Source organism: Lepidochelys olivacea, assembly GCF_965140295.1.
Source record: "Lepidochelys olivacea isolate rLepOli2 genome assembly, chromosome: 1".
In the NCBI taxonomy this organism is placed as follows: Eukaryota; Metazoa; Chordata; order Testudines; family Cheloniidae; genus Lepidochelys; species Lepidochelys olivacea.
Window position 1 is genome coordinate 219,319,751 of NC_140411.1, and position 19,027 is coordinate 219,338,777.

General features: G+C 41.9%; 1 protein-coding gene across 1 annotated transcript in view; it reads left to right on the plus strand.

Annotated features, from left to right (window-relative positions):
• Positions 1–552: 552 nt before the first annotated feature.
• The window catches only part of LOC311515147 (C-type lectin domain family 4 member E-like), a 38,874-nt gene continuing 20,399 nt past the window's right edge, over positions 553–19,027 (plus strand). Inside the window, exons 1-4 of the mRNA XM_084618037.1 lie at positions 553–679; positions 1,178–1,279; positions 1,879–1,989; positions 6,655–6,766. The gene's annotated coding sequence lies outside the window, so the exon portion shown is untranslated. The remainder of the gene's footprint in view (positions 680–1,177; positions 1,280–1,878; positions 1,990–6,654; positions 6,767–19,027) is intronic.

Here is a 19,027-nt window from a genome sequence, read left to right on the forward strand (position 1 = left end):
CCACCCAACCCAGTACAGCAGCGCCATGGGAGTCAAGATGCCAGTGCTTTCACTGCCAGTGCCTGCTCATGGGACACCCATCAAGAAGGATTCTCATCTCAGGGCATAAGGGGTAGGGTGAGCAATAGAGCCCAGGGTGGCATTATCTACCCCGGGGAAACCCTAAAGGACCCATAGGAGAGGATGTGTGTCCCTATCCGCGTCTCAAAAGCAAATCCTGGACTAGAGAGCTATAGGTGGGGTCTAGCGGAAAATTGAGTCAGAGATGGCTTGCCCCAGCCACTGAGGAGATCCGCGCAGGGGGGGTCCCACTGACTTTGGGACAGGGGGGACCATGAGGTTCTGTGGGGTGCAGAGGAGGGAGGTTCCTTCTCTCTATACCTTTGTGAGGTCCATGTTTGACTCATTCTAGTTTCACTTCATGTTCCTCTCACAGTATTTTTCCCCCTGATAAGAAGGCAGCAAACCCTCAGCTTCCCTTTCCGCCCACTCAGTGGGGTTCCTCAAACTCCAGTGCTGCTTGCCAGTCCCAGCAGAGAATTTATATGCTCTTTGTTTGTGTCTGGCCACCTCCAAAAACACCTAATTCCTGTGCTCGTGATTACATGTGAAACCCAAAGTCACTGACTGGGAGAGGCCATGAGCCCAACAGGGGAAACCAGCCCCGGAACTACAGATGGTAAGGGGGATTTTATCTCTGCTCTGCTGGGGGATGGATGGTGGTAATGACGGCTGGAAAAGGGAATGGCCAAAGACCGATGGAGAAGTCAGAACAATAGAAGAGCCTTACAGAAATGGGTGATCCAAGGAGAGAGAGCATGAGATAGAGGTGTGGAGAGGGAAGGGAAGGAAAGAGGGACAAGAACTGGGGGTGAGATGGGAAGGAAATTGGCAGGGGAGTGAGGAGAGAAAAGCCAAAGCAAAGAAGGGGAACAAGAATGAATTTTGGAAAAGGAAGAAATGGAATAGAAGCAGTAAAGAAACAGACAGTGAGGAGAGAGAAGAGGAGAGAGGTAGAAGAAAAGGAAAGACAAAAGCGTAATGGAGGAGAAGAAGAGATGGCTCCTGTGAGCACACAAGAGGAAAACCTATCAAGTGCCTCCAGGCACTGTGCTAGAAACAGACCCTCCTGCTCCTTTGGCTCTGGTCTGTGTGATTGCTGCCTGGTGTATTTCAGCCCCTGCAGAGAAGAGGGGAGGCTGCCCCTAGCTGAGCACCTGGGTCGTTCCTGTGATCTCCATTCTGATCCTCAGTGCCTGTTTCATCTCCAGCATCCTCGGTGGGTTCTGGCTGCCGCTTATTCAGCTGGATTGGAAAGAACAGCAAATAAGATGCAATAAGCAGGAATTGTATGGCTCTCTGGGGGATTGGTCCCTCCCCCTGTGGGGGGTGTTATTGAAGGATTTGTCCTGCCTTTTCCCTCAGCCCTAACTTACAAAAATAAAGAGGTTCCCAGTGAAATGAGTGGCTGGTATATTCAGAACCAGGAAAGGGAAATGCACATTCACATGGTATGTTGACAGCCGGTGGAACTCACTGCTGCAGGGGGTCATTGAGTCAGATACAATACCAGGGTTTAAAGAGGAATGGGATACATTTATGTGGAGCAGCAACATTGGTGCTGCTGCTAGCATGGATAGAGGTACTAAGCGGCCTGTTTCAGGGCATGATCTGGTCACTGAGAAGATCGGGTAGAATCCCCCTTTCGTCCAGTCTGGGATTATACTGCACAATGAGGCACAAGATGTGAGGATGCGCCTTCCTGTGGGGCACTTGGCAAGAGACAGACCAAGAGTCTGTCCTCTCCCTCCAGATCCGGTTCCCCTCTCCCAATGGCTAGTGCTATAATTCTGGTTTTCTTCCTCTCCGTGTCTGTAGTTACCTGGCGTTGGGACACTAGGACACAGCACGAAGAGCAAGAGAAACTGTCTTGGCAGCTCCGGTATCTGAAGGAAAAAACTTGTGTCTCAGAGGATCAGGCAGGGACAGGTCAGTATGAATGAAAGTGGGCAGAAATGACTCTCCACCACGTGCAATTCCCTTCCTTTCTGGGACCTGGACTCTGATTTAAACTCCTGTGTAGACTGAAGAGATCCTCACCGTGGGTGGGGCTGGTAATCAAGTGAGATCACACAAACCAGCCAGTTGAGCCCTGCCTTATGTGGATGGGTAAACAGGCAGTAACACAGCCAGAGCTGGAGGGAGTGGTGCTGGAGGCTCAGTAGCGGGTGCTGTTCTCTCTCAGATACTAAGGATAGTCTATTTTGGGAGAATTTTCCATCGGGAAAATCAAAAGGTTTTGATTTGAGCAATGGCTAAACATTTAGTTTTCTGTTTGCTGGTGCCTTGTTAAAGACTGCAATGATCAGCTCTGCTATTTGAAGTCTGAGTGGTTAATTGCTCCCAGCTGGTGACGAACACAGGTCATCCTGTAACCACCTCCTTAAGCAGCTCTCTCTGTAGGGGGGGGGGTGGAAAAAGCTGCATGATCAGGTAGACTTCAACTTGAGTGACATATGCTAGAGGTCTCATGCTGCCAAGACTAAGTTTTGGAATATCTAAATATTATAGATGACAATTTCCTAACTCAAACAGTTTTGCATCCACTATGAGGGAATTCTATATAAAAAAAATTTTCTTGACCGATGAAGAATTGATCACAGCATTAAAGATTAATGGTAATTTAGATACAAATGATCATGACTTGATCAGATTCATAATATGCAAACAGAATAAAGGCAAAACCAGTAATACATATATATATATATGGTGCTAAAAGAACCAATTTCACAAAGCAATTATGAGCCATATGCACAGGGAGGAAGAACTTAATCAGGAAAATGTAACTGCAAATTGGGAATTGTTTAACAACACTTTATTAGATGCCTGAAAAGCCACAATACTACACTTGAGGAAGAAAGTCATATTGGTTAAAATATTTACCTGGTTTGGAGGGGAAGTGAAGGCAGCTATAAAAAATAATATAAAACAAACAAAAGAAAGTGGAAGTTGCAAGTAATGAATATATATATATATATATATATATCAGAAACTAGGTGTTGGGGGCTTTCCCTTCACCCCCCTCCCCCTCCCGCCCCCACCCCGGGTTCTTGTCACGCAGACAGAAAGCAGAAGATGGGAAGTCCGAAGTGCAGGCAATGCGATGTTTATTGGGGTTAGTTTCAAGCAAGCATATCCATAGCTCTGACCCCCCAGTGTCCTTCCCCCCACCCCACCGCCCCCGCTTAGCAGGCATAAATATACCTGTAGTTCACACCCTTGGTTCCACCTCTTACAATTTATGGTCACGTTCCACTTTGGGGGGTTGTGCATCTGGGGGCTTCATCCCACCTTTTTTGTATCCCATGGGAGGGGTAAGGAATGAGGTTGTGTTTTGGTTGGGGACAGGTATTTCTTTGGCCTGAGTGTTTCTTATACCTTCCCCTCCCATCCCCCTTGCCTCTCCCGACTGGTTGCTTGATCTTGCCTTGAGATAGGAGTCAAGGCAGTCTTCAACTGTGCGCTCATATATTATACTCCCACCATACCCATTAACTTTTGCTCTATCCCTTATCTTTCTCATTATATTAACAAACCCATCTGGCTGGGCAGAAGCAACACACAGTATCGTTGTTCACACATATTAGTAAGGATGTAAGTGTATCAAAAATCAAACTGGCAAACTAGACCCAAAATTCTATCTCAGGCAAATCTATAGGCCGGAATCACTAACACTTCTAACACTAGGAATTATAGAAAATTGATAACAGAAGCAAAGGGACACAAGGAGAAATTTATGGCCAGCAGAGTTAAGGACTATAAGCAGTTTAAATATATTGGGAATCCTAACAATGATATTGTACCTTTACTAGATGGAAATGGTAGTTATCAAAATAATGCAGAACAGACTGTTTATTGAACATTTCTGTTCTGTATTTTGAGGGAAAAACAGATGATGCAGCCATATCCTATGACAACTCTTTCCATTCCACTAATATCTCAGGTGAATGTTAAACAGCAGCTACTAAAATTGGACATTGTAAAATCAGCAGAGCCAGATAACTTGCATCCAAGAGTCTTAGAAGAGTTGGCAGAGAAACTTGCTGGACCGTTAATGATGACTTTCAATAAGTCAGTGAAATGCCAGGGAAGTTTCAGAAGACTGGAAGAAAGCTAATGTTGTGCCAATATTTTAAAAGTGTAAATGGGATGACCTGTCTAATTATATGCCTGTCAGTCCGACTTCAATTCCAGGCAAAATAATGGAGTAGCTGATAACTTCCTAATTTTCCCAGGGGTGCTCGATTCCAGCTCTGCCACAGGCCTCGCCCCCACTCCACCTCTTTCCCCAAGACCCCACCCCACCTCTTCCCACTCCCTCCCCCCAGCACCTCCTGCACGCTGCTATACAGCTGATCTGCAATGGGCAGGAGGTGCTGGGAGAGAGGGGGAGGAGCTGATCGGCGGGGCCGCTGGTGACTGCTGAGCACCCAGTGTTGTTTTCCCATGGGTGCTCCAGCCTCAGAGCACCCACGGAGTCAGAGCCTATGAAAGGTGGATTATAAAGTTAATGCCAAGCAACATGAGTTTATGGAAAATAGAAACTGTCAAACTAGATATTACTTCTTGTGAGATTACAAGTTTAGGTGATAAAAGTAATACCGTTGATGTAATATACATACATTTTGGGAGGCATTTAACTTGGTACTGCATGACATTTTGATTAATAAACTTGAACAATATAATTAATATGGCACATATTAAATTAATTAAAAACTGGCTAAATGATAGGTCTCAAAAAGGGATCACTGAACAGGTGTTTTTCCAGTGGGATCCTGCAGGATCAGTTCTTGGTGCTATGCTATTTAAAATTTTTATTAATGACCTGGAAGAAAACATAAAATCATCACCGATCAAGTTTGCAGATGACACAAAAATTGGGGGGAGTGATAAATAATGAAGAGGATAAGTCACTGATTCAGAGCAATCTGGATTGCTTGGTAAACTGGGCACAAGCAAATATGTGTTTCAATAAGGCTAAATGTACATGTATACATCTAGGAACAAAGAATGGGGGACTCTATCCTGGGATGCAGTGACTCTGAAAAAGATTTGAACATGTGCTCTCAGTACAACACTGTGGCCAAAAAAGCTAATGCAATCCTGGGGTGCATAAACAGGGGACTCTTGAATAGGAGTAGAGAGGTGATTTTACCTCCATATTTAGCACTGGTGAGACTGCTGCTGAAATACTGTGTCCAGTTCCAGTGTCAACAAAGATGTTGATAAATTGAAGGGATTCAGAGAAGAGCCAAGAGAATGATTAAAGAATTGGAAAACATGCCTTATAGTGACGGACTCAAGGAGCTCAACCTATTTAGCTTAACAATGAGCAGGTTAAGGAATGACTTGATTACATTCTATAAGTATCTTCATGAGGAACAAACATTTAATAATGGGCTCTACAATCTAGCAGACAAAAGTATAACAAGGCTGGAAGATGAAACTAGACAAACTCAGAGTGTAAATAAGGCATATATTTTTAACAGTGAGGATAATTAACCAGTGGAACAATTTACCAAGGGTTCTGGTGGATTCCCCATTACTGACCATTTTTAAATGAAGATTGGATGTTTCTCTAAAGGACATATGTTTGGGGAAGTTCTATGGACAGTGTGATACAAGAGGTCGGACTAGATGATCACAAAAGTCCCTTCTGGCCTTGAAATCTACGAAAAAACAGTTTCAATTGAAAATGTCAAAATGAAATCTTTGGTATTTCTGAATCAAAATATTTCAGAACTTTTTGTTCCTCAAAGTTTCAATATTTTGACTATTCATCCTGAGTCAGGATAAAAAGAAATGTCAACATATTGGCATTTCCCTAAGGCTGAAAATTGATTCTCTCTCTCTTTTTTTTTTTTAATTTATTTATTTGCTTCTTCTTTTTTATCCTCTCTAAAAAAAATATTTTTTAACATCTAATTCTTGTAATTTATACAGCCTTAACTCCAACACACATACAAGGAGAGTTGTATAAAACAATTCAATTGACCGAAAATGATACATTTCATTTTGTTTTTGAGGTTTTTTTAAACATGTCTAAAATAAAATTGAAGTAAAACTGAAAACAAAAAGTTGTTTTTATTTGAAAAATCAAACTCTTCCATTTGGAAAATATTGTAATGAAAAGTTTCATTTTTTTCAGAATTTGTTTTCTTTTTGACCAAAACAATCTGGTGGATTTGACACAAATTCACTAAATGTTTTGGTTGGCCCAAATCTACATTTTTTTTTTTTTTTGGTGAAAAAATTTCATTTGAAATACTTTGCCCAACTCTATACACAAGAGGAAGATAGATGTTAAAAGTGTTTTCTTTTTTCTGAGAACTCTAAAAAGAGCAATAACTTAAAAGTGTAGCTCCTTCTTTTAAGAATGTTCCCACAGAAACAATAAGGGTGAAATCCAGGGCCTATTGAAGTCAATAAGAATCTTGCCATTCAGTTTAGTAAAACCAGCATTTCACCCTACGGGCCTAAATATTTCATCTAAGTCTGTGGTGATAATCTGATTTCCTCTAAGGCCCAAAATAAAATAAAATAAAATGTGTCATTAAACTTTAACAGTAACCTCAGACCTTCATGTATCAACAGATCAGCCCTTCTGACTTTTGGACAGTCCATGCATTTGGGAAGTTATTCTGCCTTAATGTTGCTGTGATCACTGTTAAGGTTTTGTGTTGGATGCAAGTTTGATGAAGCTGGGGTACGTATTGCTTTCAGTATCTGTTTGCAATGGAAGCAAAAGCCTTATGGAGTACTGGAGTATGTTACAGACAACATGAAAGAGGAAAGAAACGCAGGAAACCTTGCTGTTAACTTATTTCCATGCTTTTGAGGTTCTAAGATGATGGGTGGGGTATGTCTTGATGCAGCCTTAACTGTCACTAAACAAAGCTATGATTTGTATCGATATGTAAATTGCTCACATACCTTGTTGCCAAGTGCAGTCATCAAAACCTTACAGCTGATGAATCTCCAAAATAGATTTTATACAACATAGTTATATTTTGGGCATTAGAGCAAGTCAGATTATATAGAAAGAAATGTGAAAAAAATATTCCAAGAGTTACTGTTTTAACGAGACTTTTTTTTCAAAGTTCAATTCATCCTAGTAAGATACACTTCTCTTCGGATTCAGTAGGTAGGGGAAAAAACTCTCCCATGTGTGTATGTCGGAGTTCAGGGGGTATGACAGTTTGTACAAGAAGGACACACCAGTTAAAAATTCTCTTTTCGTCAAAGAAAATCTCAATGCAAAGGCATATGTTAAAAGCACACTTAACATATGCATCTTTCTTATATGCATGTTGGAGTTAAGGCTGACTGGTAGTTTATGAAGCCATGGGTGTGAACAATGTGCGGTGGAAGGAGGATAGGAATTGGTAAGAGTTGTAAAGTTTTCTGTTGGTGTCAGTAGAGAAACAGAAGTACGGTTGTTGACCTGAAAGGGTTTATTTTCTAGCTTTTCACCATGTGAAGAAATTGTTATTAAAGTAAAACAGTACAATCATAATTAACAAAAAACAAAGATTTTTCTGTGTGAATTTTCCTATTTTTAAAAGCAGCTGTGTAAACTGGACATCAAAAATAAAAAGTAAATACATTGCCTTACAAAGAACAATGCCAACATACTCAAGAACACAGTGGCTGCAGTGAGTAGTCAGCTATGGAGAAATGTTGACATTCAATTAAATGCAGTCACTGCAACTTGGCAAATGTGTTGTCACACATGAAAGACATAGTAGGGCAATATGTGGTAAAGAGTGTCCTCCTCAATTAATGTGGCACTTCCAGATTAGCAATGTTGAAGTCAATGTTCACATTAGAATCTACAGTGTCACTGGCATATGATGAATCTTCTTCCATGTATAGATATACATATATAGATAGATATGTCTAGCAACATAGGTTGCTGGCTAATACACACTGTCATATCTTTACTGCAGTGCTTTCAAATTGGCAGAGCACACATCAGTTATGAAACAAAAAATATTTTTCTCTGAAATTCCAAAATGGAAAAATATATAAATGGTATTTGCGTAAACTATAGATAGACACGGGAAGGGTATCTGTATGGGAAGTTTATTCTAGATTCTTTCATGTGTACTCTTGCAAAAGTGAGACACTAGGGCTCCAATAACAAAACACACCCATTTCTATATCCAAAATATTGTTAAATTCAGTTACTCTCTTACAGATTCCATTTAGATAGAAAATTAAAAGCCTGCTACGCTCTATTTTGTGTGTTCCAGTTTTTTTGTATAGTAAAATATCTAGCAGATATTCCTATTCTTTTCCCATTAAACACAAATTTCTGATGCAACCTCGACTATGGCTTCATTACTGCCCCACCATAATATCACAAATTAGAGACAGTCAGGAGAGAGGGCAATGGTGGAAGACTGACTGAAAGGAATGATTTTTCAGGAGTGATTTGAGGCAGGAGCACATGGTCGAGGAGGATATTCCAGGTATCAAGGGCATAGTGAGAAAAGGTGCAGAGTTGCTTGTGGAAGGACAGAAGAGTGATGAGATAAGCTGAAGTGGGTGAACACAGGAGTAGGAGGCAACTATAGATGAGATGGGTCAAAGCTCTGAAGGGCCTTGAAGGTGTGGTGAGTGTTTTGAATCTGACACAGAAGAAGAACAAAAGCCAATGAAGAGACTCAGGTGGGGAGGGATCAGGAGAAGAAATGGTGGCAGCAAGCTGGATGGATTTGAGGGCATAATATGAAACCTGGAGATGTTACAGAGGGGTAGGTGCAACAGTCAAGATTAGAGAGAGATGACCAAGGCATGGGCTGAAGAATTGGCAGTAGGGATGGAGAGAGAGGGAGGAAAGGACTGGCAGTTTTGGGCGGGCACCTGGATGTGAGGATAAAGAAGAGAGAGAGACAGAGGGGTCAAATATGACACAAAGGTTGCAAGCCTAAGTGGCTGAGAGGATGGTGAAATAGTTGTCAATGATATAGAAGGGAGCAGAAGAGGGTTTCACTGGGGCAGCTCTGGATCAAATAGAGAGAGGTGGAATTGAATGGAGGGTATATTTTTTGAACTAACATAGCAAAGACAACATGTGAAGCCATTTGGGTTGATGAGGTCATCTATGGGGTAGGGTGTAGATTGAGAAGAGAATGAGACCAGTGATGGATCCATGAATTAAATGGTTAGAAGGGGAGAAAGTAGAGGAGGAGACACTAAGGGAGAGGCTGCTGGAGCAAGCACAGAAGGAGGAGGGGTGTAGTTGAGCACAGAATTGGTTATTGTGCATTAACCGTCTACAAGTATATAGAGGGAGAAAGCACCAAAGTGGGGAAGGAATTGATTGGGAAAGGTTTCAGGGGGGAAATTTTAGTATAAAGAGGAAGAAGTAGTAGGAAAAAAAACCTCAGTCTGGAAGTGATGAATTATCACCTGATTCATCATAGAAATGTAGGACTTGAAGGGAATTTGAGAGGTCATCTAGTTCACTCCCCTGCACTAAGGCAGGACTAAGTATTATCTAGATCATCATCTGGTGTTTGTCTGCCCTAATCTTTAAAACTTCCAGTGACAGAGATTCCACAACCGCCTAGCCTAGGCAATTTGTTCCAGTGCTTAATTAATGTGGCAGCTAGGAAGTTTTCCTAATGTCTAACCTAAATCTCTCTTGCTGCAATTTAAGCCCAGTACTTCTTGTCCTGTCCTCAATGCGTAAGGAGAACAATTTATCACCCTCCACTTTATAACAACCTTTCACATACAGTACTGATGACTGTTATCATGTGTTCCCTAAGTCTTCTCTCCAAACTGAACAAACCTAATTATTTCAATCTTTCCTCATAAGTCATGTTTTCTAGTGGTTCTCAAACATTTGTATTGGTGAGCCCTTTCACATAGCAAGCCTCTGAGTGTGACCCCCTTTATAAATTAAAACCACATTTTTTTATATTAAGCACTATTATGCTGGAGGCAAAGTGAGGTTTGGGGGTGGAGGCTGACAGCTCATGACCCCCAAGTAATAACCTCGCAACCCCCTGCAGGGTCACAACCCCCAGTTTGAGAACCCCTGTTCTAGACCTTTAATCATTTTTGTTGCTCTCCTCTGAACTTTGTCCAATTTGTCCACATCTTTCTCAAAGTGGGGTGCCCAGAACTGGACACAATACTCCAGCTGAGGTCTTATCAGTACAGACTAGAGTGGAAGAATTACTCTTCATGTCTTGCTTACAACACTTCTGCTAAAACATCCCAGAATGATGTTCCCTTTTTTGCAACAGTCTTATATGGTTAACTTATATTTAGTTTGTGGTCCATTATAACCCCCAGATTCTTCTATGCAGTACTCTTTCCTAGGCAGTCATTTCCCATTTTATGTATGTGTGCAACTGTTTATTCCTTCCTGAGTGTAGTACTTTGCATTTCTCCTATTGAATTTGATCTTATTTATTACAGACCATTTCTTCAGTTTTTCAAGATCATTTTGAATTTTAATTCTGTCCCCAAAGCACTTGCTCCTCCCAGCTTGGTATCATCCGCAAACTCTGTAAGTGTACTTTCTATGCCATTATCCAAATCACTGATGAAGATATTGAATAGAACCAGACCCAGGACAGATCCCTGTGGGACCCCACTTTACATGCCTTTATAGCTTCACTGTGAACCATTGATAACTACTGTCTGATTATGGTTTTGCAACAAGTTATGCATCCATCTTATAGTAGGTTCATCAAGGCTGTATTTTTCTAGTTTGTTTATGAGAAGGTCCTGTGAAACAGTATCAAAAGCCTTCTTAAAGTTGAGATATATCACAACTACTGCTTGTCCACTATCCAAAAGGCTTGTTACCCTGTCAAAAAAGGATATTAGGCTGGTTTGACATGATTTTTTCTGGACAAATCCATACCGACTCTTTTTTATCATCTTATCTTCTAGGTGCTTACAAATTGATTATTTGCTCCATTATCTTTTCGGGAACTGAAGTTAAACTGACTGGTCTATAATTCCCTGGGTTGTCCTTATTCCCCTTTTTATAGATGCCATTATATTTGCCATTTTCCAGTCCTCTGGGGTCTCCCCAATCCTCAAAAGTTCTCAAAGATAATCACTAATGGCTCAGATATCTCTTCAGCCAAGTCTTTAAGTATTCTAGGATGCATTTCATCAGGCCCTGCTGACTTGAAGACATCTAACTTGTCTAGTAATTTTTAACTTGTTCTTTCCCTAGTTTAGCCTCATACCCTACCCCATTTACACTGATGTTCACTATGTTAGTTGTCAGATCATTGCTGACATTTTTGGCAAAAACTGAAACAAAAAAGGCAGTTAATGCTTTGATCATTATTGTATTTTCTGTTGTCTTTCCCTCCTCAGTGGGTAATGGGCCTACTCTATCCTTCGCTTTCCTCTTGCTTCTAATGCTTAGAATGTTTTCTTGTACCCTTTATGTCTGCAGCCTTGGAGAGGATGTTTCCATTCCCCTCTTCACAACCCCCCCCCCCCGATGCCAGATGCCTTACTCATCTGAAGATGAGCAGCTTATTCAGGCTCTGTGACCATTCAATCCTGGGCTTCTTTGCCCATCACAGCCAGCTCCATCACACCCCCTATAGGACCCCAGGCTCCTACTGTCTGTTCAGTGACTGCATCTGATATTATTTTATTTTTCCACCATTTTATTTTCACTCAGGTAAACGGAACAGTTACAAGCAGTCAAGAAAAGAGTTGTGGTATCATTCTGACTGCTTGGGAGATGGAAGCCCAGTGGCACTGAATCAGACTCTGTATAAAGAGACTGCACCTTGAGAAGACTATTTAGCATCCTCTACTTAGTGCCATGATTAATAATAATAGTAGTAATAATAATATATAATGTAATGGGGGGGTGTCTGAGAGAGAGAGAGAGAGCTATACCCACTACTGAGAAAATTTACACAGGGAACATGGTCAGAAGCTATAAACTCAGCTTTGGGAACAGTGAAAAGGAGGAAGAGAAATCTCCCTGTTTGATCCAAGTGCTGTATTTCTCCTTCTTGTTGCATCCTCACTAGCTCAGCCTCTCTCCCCCCACCACACTCTTAGTGATGCATCTCAAACACATGAGCTTCTCTCTCTTCTGGGTTCTGGAGACGCAGTAAACACAACAATGAGGATAGTACTGTCATGTATGCACATGGAAACAGAAACTGGGGAAAAGACATAACATTACCAATGGTACAATCTGGACTCTTGAACAGCTGTGTCCTCTCAATTCTCCAACCTGGGGTGCCTTTTACAGTGCTTTGCTGTGAGAGCAACCACTCCTGGTCTGCTCACACACAGCCTCCAGCATGTAAATTACTTTCAGCTGTACTGTATGAGTGCTATAGCTAGCCACTCCTGAATTACATTGCAGGGCAACACCAGCAAACTCCCAGTTCCAGACTTGCCCCCAGAAATGTGTGACTTGTACTGCCCAGCTCACTCCTGGACAACGCAATCTCATATAAAGTCTGTCATTTTATTAATAGGAAATTATATGCACAAATCCTGTTATCTCAAATAGAGTTTCCCAAACATTTTAATCCAAACACACTGGTTTAGATAAAACAATAAAACACATTTATAAGATACATAAAGATAGATTTTAAGTGATTACAAGTAATGAGACAAAAAGTCAGATTTGGTTACAAGAAAATAAAAGTAAACGCAACTAATAGCTAATTTAAGAAGCCTAAATGAATTCAAAGCAAAATGTTTCTCTCACCACATGCTTTAGCAATCTTACTGGCTGGATTTCTTTCATCCTGGATATGAGGCTGGAGACTGAGCCCATCTCTCTCTAGGGTCAGCTCACAGAGAGATTTGATGGGAGAGGATGAATCACGCTGGGCTGTGAGCTGTAATTATGGTGGCAGGGAGGGGCTGTTGGGGCCCAAACTTCCATTGAAAAGATCAATTCTGGAAAAAATATAAACTGCTAAAAGTATTTAAAGTGGAAAAAAGCTGGAGTGTCACTAAAGCTCCCAGAAGTCTTGTGCAGGAGGCAAGCTGGAAAGGGCAGGGCCAGTGGGTTTGCACTGGGAAAAAGAGGCCTCCTATTAACCCTCCCAATGCTGGTCAAGTTAATAACTTACATTTTCTGCATAGCACAGCAGCCTCTGTTCCACAGCACAGCACAGCCTCTGTTCCACAGCAGGGACATTTAAACCCAGGCATAAGGCCCTGTCCATACTACAGATATAACCAGGTCCAACCTGTTTCCCCCTAACTCAACTACAACTCTGTTCCATCACTGCAGTAGAGAAGAGGCTTTGCTCATGTCCCTGAGCAATGCTAAATAGTCCAAAGCTTTTGCATCACTCCAGGGACTCAGGGCTTGTCTCCGCATGGAACTGCACCAACTTAACTAACTGGGTTTAGGTACTGGTTTAGTTAAATTGGGGTAACCCCCTTGTGCAGAGGCTTTTATTGTGGTTTATCACTAGTGTCGTGTATCAACAGAGTTGAAGTCAGTACGGAATCCCCTAAAGCTAAATCAATATGTGACAGTGTAATACAGAAATAGGAGTGTCCACACCAAAGGGGTTGCCCCAATTTAACTCAATCAGTCTCTGAACCCATTTAATTAAATCAGTGCAGTTTTCTCATGGAGACAAGGCCACAATTAAAACCAACTACTTAAACTGTGCTGGGAAATTTTCCTGCTTTAGCTGGGCCCTCTAACCTGGTTGTACTCGCAGTGTAGATGAGGCCTAAGCAGTACAGTGAATGTCTATTATTCCTGTCATAAATATAAAGGGAAGGGTAAACCCCTTTGAAATCCCTCCTGGCCAGGGGAAAGCTCCTCTCACCTGTAAAGGGTTAAGAAGCTAAAGGTAACCTCGCTGGCACCAGACCAAAATGACCAATGAGGAGACAAGATACTTTCAAAAGCTGGGAGGAGGGAGAGAAACAAAGGGTCTGTGTGTCTGTCTATATTCTGTCTTTGCCGGGGATAGACCAGGAATGGAGTCTTAGAACTTTTAGTAAGTAATCTAGCTAGGTATGTGTTAGATTATGATTTCTTTAAATGGCTGAGAAAAGAACTGTGCTGAATAGAATAACTATTTCTGTCTGTGTATCTTTTTTGTAACTTAAGGTTTTGCCTAGAGGGATTCTCTATGTTTTGAATCTAATTACCCTGTAAGGTATCTACCATCCTGATTTTACAGGGGGGATTTCTTTATTTCCATTTACTTCTATTTTTATTAAAAGTCTTCTTGTAAGAAAACTGAATGCTTTTTCATTGTTCTCAGATCCGAGGGTTTGGGTCTGTGGTCACCTATGCAAATTGGTGAGGCTTTTTATCCAACATTTCCCAGGAAAGGGGGGGTGCAAGTGTTGGGAGGATTGTTCATTGTTCTTAAGATCCAAGGGTCTGGGTCTGTAGTCACCTAGGCAAATTGGTGAGGCTTTTTACCAAACCTTGTCCAGGAAGTGGAGTGCAAGGTTTTGGGAAGTATTTTGGGGGGAAAGACGTGTCCAAACAGCTCTTCCCCAGTAACCAGTATTAGTTTGGTGGTGGTAGCGGCCAATCCAAGGACAAAGGGTGGAATATTTTGTACCTTGGGGAAGTTTTGACCTAAGCTGGTAAAGATAAGCTTATGAGGTTTTTCATGCAGGTCCCCACATCTGTACCCTAGAGTTCAGAGTGGGGGAGGAACCTTGACAATTCCTAATAATTATGATCTGCAATAAATATTCAAAAGTGGCGTGTGAGCAGAAGAGCAGTTAAGACCTCCATAAAAACCACAAACTGCTACAGTTATGGTCACTGATTTACTTCAACAGTTTAAATACATTCTTACCAGAAAAAAAGAGGAAAAAGAATCAGCCCTTTTGTTAGAGACTCAAATTCTCTGCTGTGAGGAGGTACAGAAAGAGTTGGAAGATTTTCAACTGAGGGCTTGACTATATGGGAATGCACTTATATGCATTTATATGCATTTATGCACAGTAAATGCACTTATAGCTCCCTGAGAGGACATCTTTATTCTGGTTTAAGAGGGCCTTTTTCTGATTTAGATTATGTCACTTTGACAGGTGTTTATCCAAAACCAAAAAACAACAACAACCATCACCACCACCACCACTCTTAACCTGGAACATGTGCCCACTTGGGGAGCTATACCAGTACAGCTATAGCAGTTTTACTTCAAGCTAGTCAGGAATTTTCTAATTAAACATTTTTTTGTCCGAAAATGCCAATTTGTCCAAACTGAAACTGTTCGTGAGAAAGGTTTGATTTTGACAAATCTCCTGATTCAAAATGTGATTTTTTCTAAATGAAAATTTTGTTTTCCAGTTTGCACCTGGTGCACCTGGCATGGAGAGGCAGCTCCCTGGAGTGTTTCTGGGGCAGGCCTGGCCCTTGTGCTACGTCAGGATTGGGTGCAGCCTCACAGCGGAATCTGGGGAGGGGGATCTGGATGATGAGGGTGAGCTGTATCAAGGGGTGTAGCTCTGTCTCCAAATGCTTCTCAGCTCATATTAAGTGCTTTCCACACCCGATCTCTCCTCTTCTTGCAGGTAGGAGAAGGGGTGGCAGACACTTCTGATGGGAAGGACTCAGAAAGTGGCCAGTGTTGTACTCTGGCTCTAGGGAATTAAAAGATCAGTTTTAAATGTGATAAATATGAATATATAAAGAATGGGTGTCAGCCACACAGTCTCTGAATGGCAGCAGAGATTGTCTACACTGAGATGAAGTTCAAGAAGACACCACCACCTGCAGAGGCCAAAGGTAAATAACAAGCTATTTAGGGAAATGGTGCTCAAGGGATTTGCGGACTGTGCTGTGGAGCTTTGAACTTTTGTGGCACTGGTTTCTGTTCAGCCCCAGATCAGGGGCACGGACTGGCTCAGTGGAATCGGGGCAGGGCTATGGAGCCTTTCCCCTCTAGCACATTGGTTTCCATTTGGCCCTGAGAAAATGTTAATGCAAATGAGCTTTCTGCAGTACCCAAGCAGTGGATAAACGGCAATTTCTAGGGTTATTGCTATTAACAACCTTGGGTGTAACGCTGTAAATTTACAAAGCCACAGGAACATGGGAAGAAGGAGGTATTAACTAAACAACATCAGCATCGTGAGGGCAACTGCTCCAATGGATGGTCAAAGACTAATAGGGGTGAGTTTAAGATGTGTGCCCAGATAGCCACGGTGCACTCAAAGAAAACTTCCAACATCCTCAAGAAGCTTGGAAACTGCTAAATATGATGATGTGCTGGAGGGATCTCTCAGAAACTGCACATTCAAATGTCAGCACCAGAATGAAGGGAAGATTGGAGTGATTTCCCTGCCTTTGATGAAGGAGTTTCACTTTCTCTTTGGCTACTGCCAAGCCAGCCACTCAGATACGGCCACAGTAATAGACAGAAAAATAAATCCCTGCCTGAACAATCACTATTTTCCCATTGGAATAAACCGGAAGGGAGTGGAGTCAGGGATTTAAAAGTCTCCCAGAGGAGAAGGCCGCTTGGTCTCCCCTACAAAGTTCATACACAGACACAACTATACACTCCAATCTACAGTAGAATCTCAGAGTTACAAACACATCGGGAATGGAGCTTGTTCATAACTCTGAAATGTTCGTAACTCTGAACAAAACGTTATGACTGTTCTTTCAAAAATTTACAACTGAACATTGATTTAATACAGCTTTGAAACTTTACTACTGATTGCATACTTCTGGTTCCAAATGAGGTGTGTGGTTGATAGGTCAGTTTGTAATTCTGATGTTTGTAACTCTGAGGTTCTACTGTATTTGGCACTATGCTACAACTAGGAAAATGGTTTTTTTTCTTCAGAAAATGAGAACAGTGCCATGAGACAATTTTTGTTTTGTCAAAAACCCAAATTTTCTGTCAAAAATATTTATTTGACCAGCCCTAATAGTTATCTGTTTACTCACTGTGTATTTAAGGAAAAACATATACTCTTTCCCAGCAGAGTGCGCTACCAGGAGCCTTGCTACTGACTGTACATTGCCCTGCCTGCTGCTGCTGGTGGGGGTTACTCAAGTTTTCAGAGTGGACAATGAAAACAGATTGGGTCTCTCTAGACCTAAACCACTGTAATAATGACAGCCCGTTGTCACCGTGCCTCAGTGGGTCACAACCGAGAATACCAAATTCAGGACAAACTGCTGAGAAATAGGGCAGACACACCCCAAAACTGGTGGTTATTTTCCCATAAAATATACCAAACGAGCAACAAAAGAAAACTTCTGTTTTACCACACTAGCTAACAAGAAGTCAGAAAAGCAGTCTCCTTAGGTATTCCAGTCCTTGTATCACCACCACCAACACTAAACTTAATGAGTGGTTATTTAAAACCAATTTTCATCAACCAAACGGTTCTTCTGATCCCAAAGGACCAGCCACACACCCAGGTCAATATATAACTCAGATCTAACCAAAAATCATGCTGTTGCCAATCTTTTAGTATCTAAAATCTAAAGGTTTATTTACAAAAAGAAAGAAAGAAAGAAAGAAAGAAAGAAAGAAAGAAAGAAAGAAAGAAAGAAAGAAAGAAAGAAAGAAAGAAAGAAAGAAAGAAAGAAAAGTGAGAGTTAAAAGTGGTTAAAGGAACCAACTACATACAGTAATTCCAAGGTTCTTGGATCAGGCTCATAGCAGCGATGGAATAAACTTCTGTCTTGTTAAGTCTGGTTGTTTCCAAATCATTGGAAGGGCCTCAGTCCTTTGGTTAGAATGTTCCCAAAAGTATAAGTTCATAGTCATAGAATCATAGAATATCAGATTTGGAAGGGACCTCAGGAGGTCATCTAGTCCAACCCCCTGCTCAAAGCAGGACCAATCCCCAATTAAATCATCCCAACCAGGGCTTTGTCAAGCCTGTCCTTAAAAACTTCTAAGGAAGGAGATTCTACCACCTCCCTAGGTAACGCATTCCAGTGTTTCACCACCCTCCTAGTGAAAAAGTTTTTCCTAATATCCAACCTAAACCTCCCCCACTGCAACTTGAGACCATTATTCCTTGTCCTGTCCTCTTCTACCACTGAGAATAGTCTAGAACCATCCTCTCTGGAACCACCTCTCAGGTAGTTGAAAGCAGCTATCAAATCCCTCCTCATTCTTCTCTTCTGCAGACTAAACAATCCCACTTCCCTCAGCCTCTCCTCATAAGTCATGTGTTCCAAACCCCTAATCATTTTTGTTGCCCTTCGCTGGACTCTCTCCAATTTATCCACATCCTTCTTGTAGTGTGGGGCCCAAAACTGGACACAGTACTCCAGATGAGGCTTCACCAATGCTGAATAGAGGGGGACGATCACGTCCCTCGATCTGCTCGCTATGCCCCTACTCATACATCCCAAAATGCCATTGGCCTTCTTGGCAACAAGGGCACACTGCTGACTCATATCCAGCTTCTCGTCCACTGTCACCCCTAGGTCCTTTTCCGCAGAACTGCTGCCTAGCCATTCGGTACCTAGTCTGTAGCGGTGCATTGGGTTCTTCCGTCCTAAGTGCAGGACCCTGCACTTATCCTTATTGAACCTCATCAGATTTCTTTTGGCCCAATCCTCCAATTTGTCTAGGTCCCTCTGTATCCTATCCCTGCCCTCCAGCGTATCTACCACTCCTCCTAGTTTAGTATCATCCACAAATTTGCTGAGACTGCAATCCACACCATCCTCCAGATCATTTATGAAGATATTGAACAAAACCGGCCCCAGGACCGACCCCTGGGGCACTCCACTTGACACTGGCTGCCAACTAGACATGGAGCCATTGATCACTACCCGTTGAGCCCGACAATCTAGCCAACTTTCTACCCACCTTATAGTGCATTCATCCAGCCCATACTTCTTTAACTTGCTGACAAGAATACTGTGGGAGACCGTGTCAAAAGCTTTGCTAAAGTCAAGAAACAATACATCCACTGCTTTCCCTTCATCCACAGAACCAGTAATCTCATCATAAAAGGTGATTAGATTAGT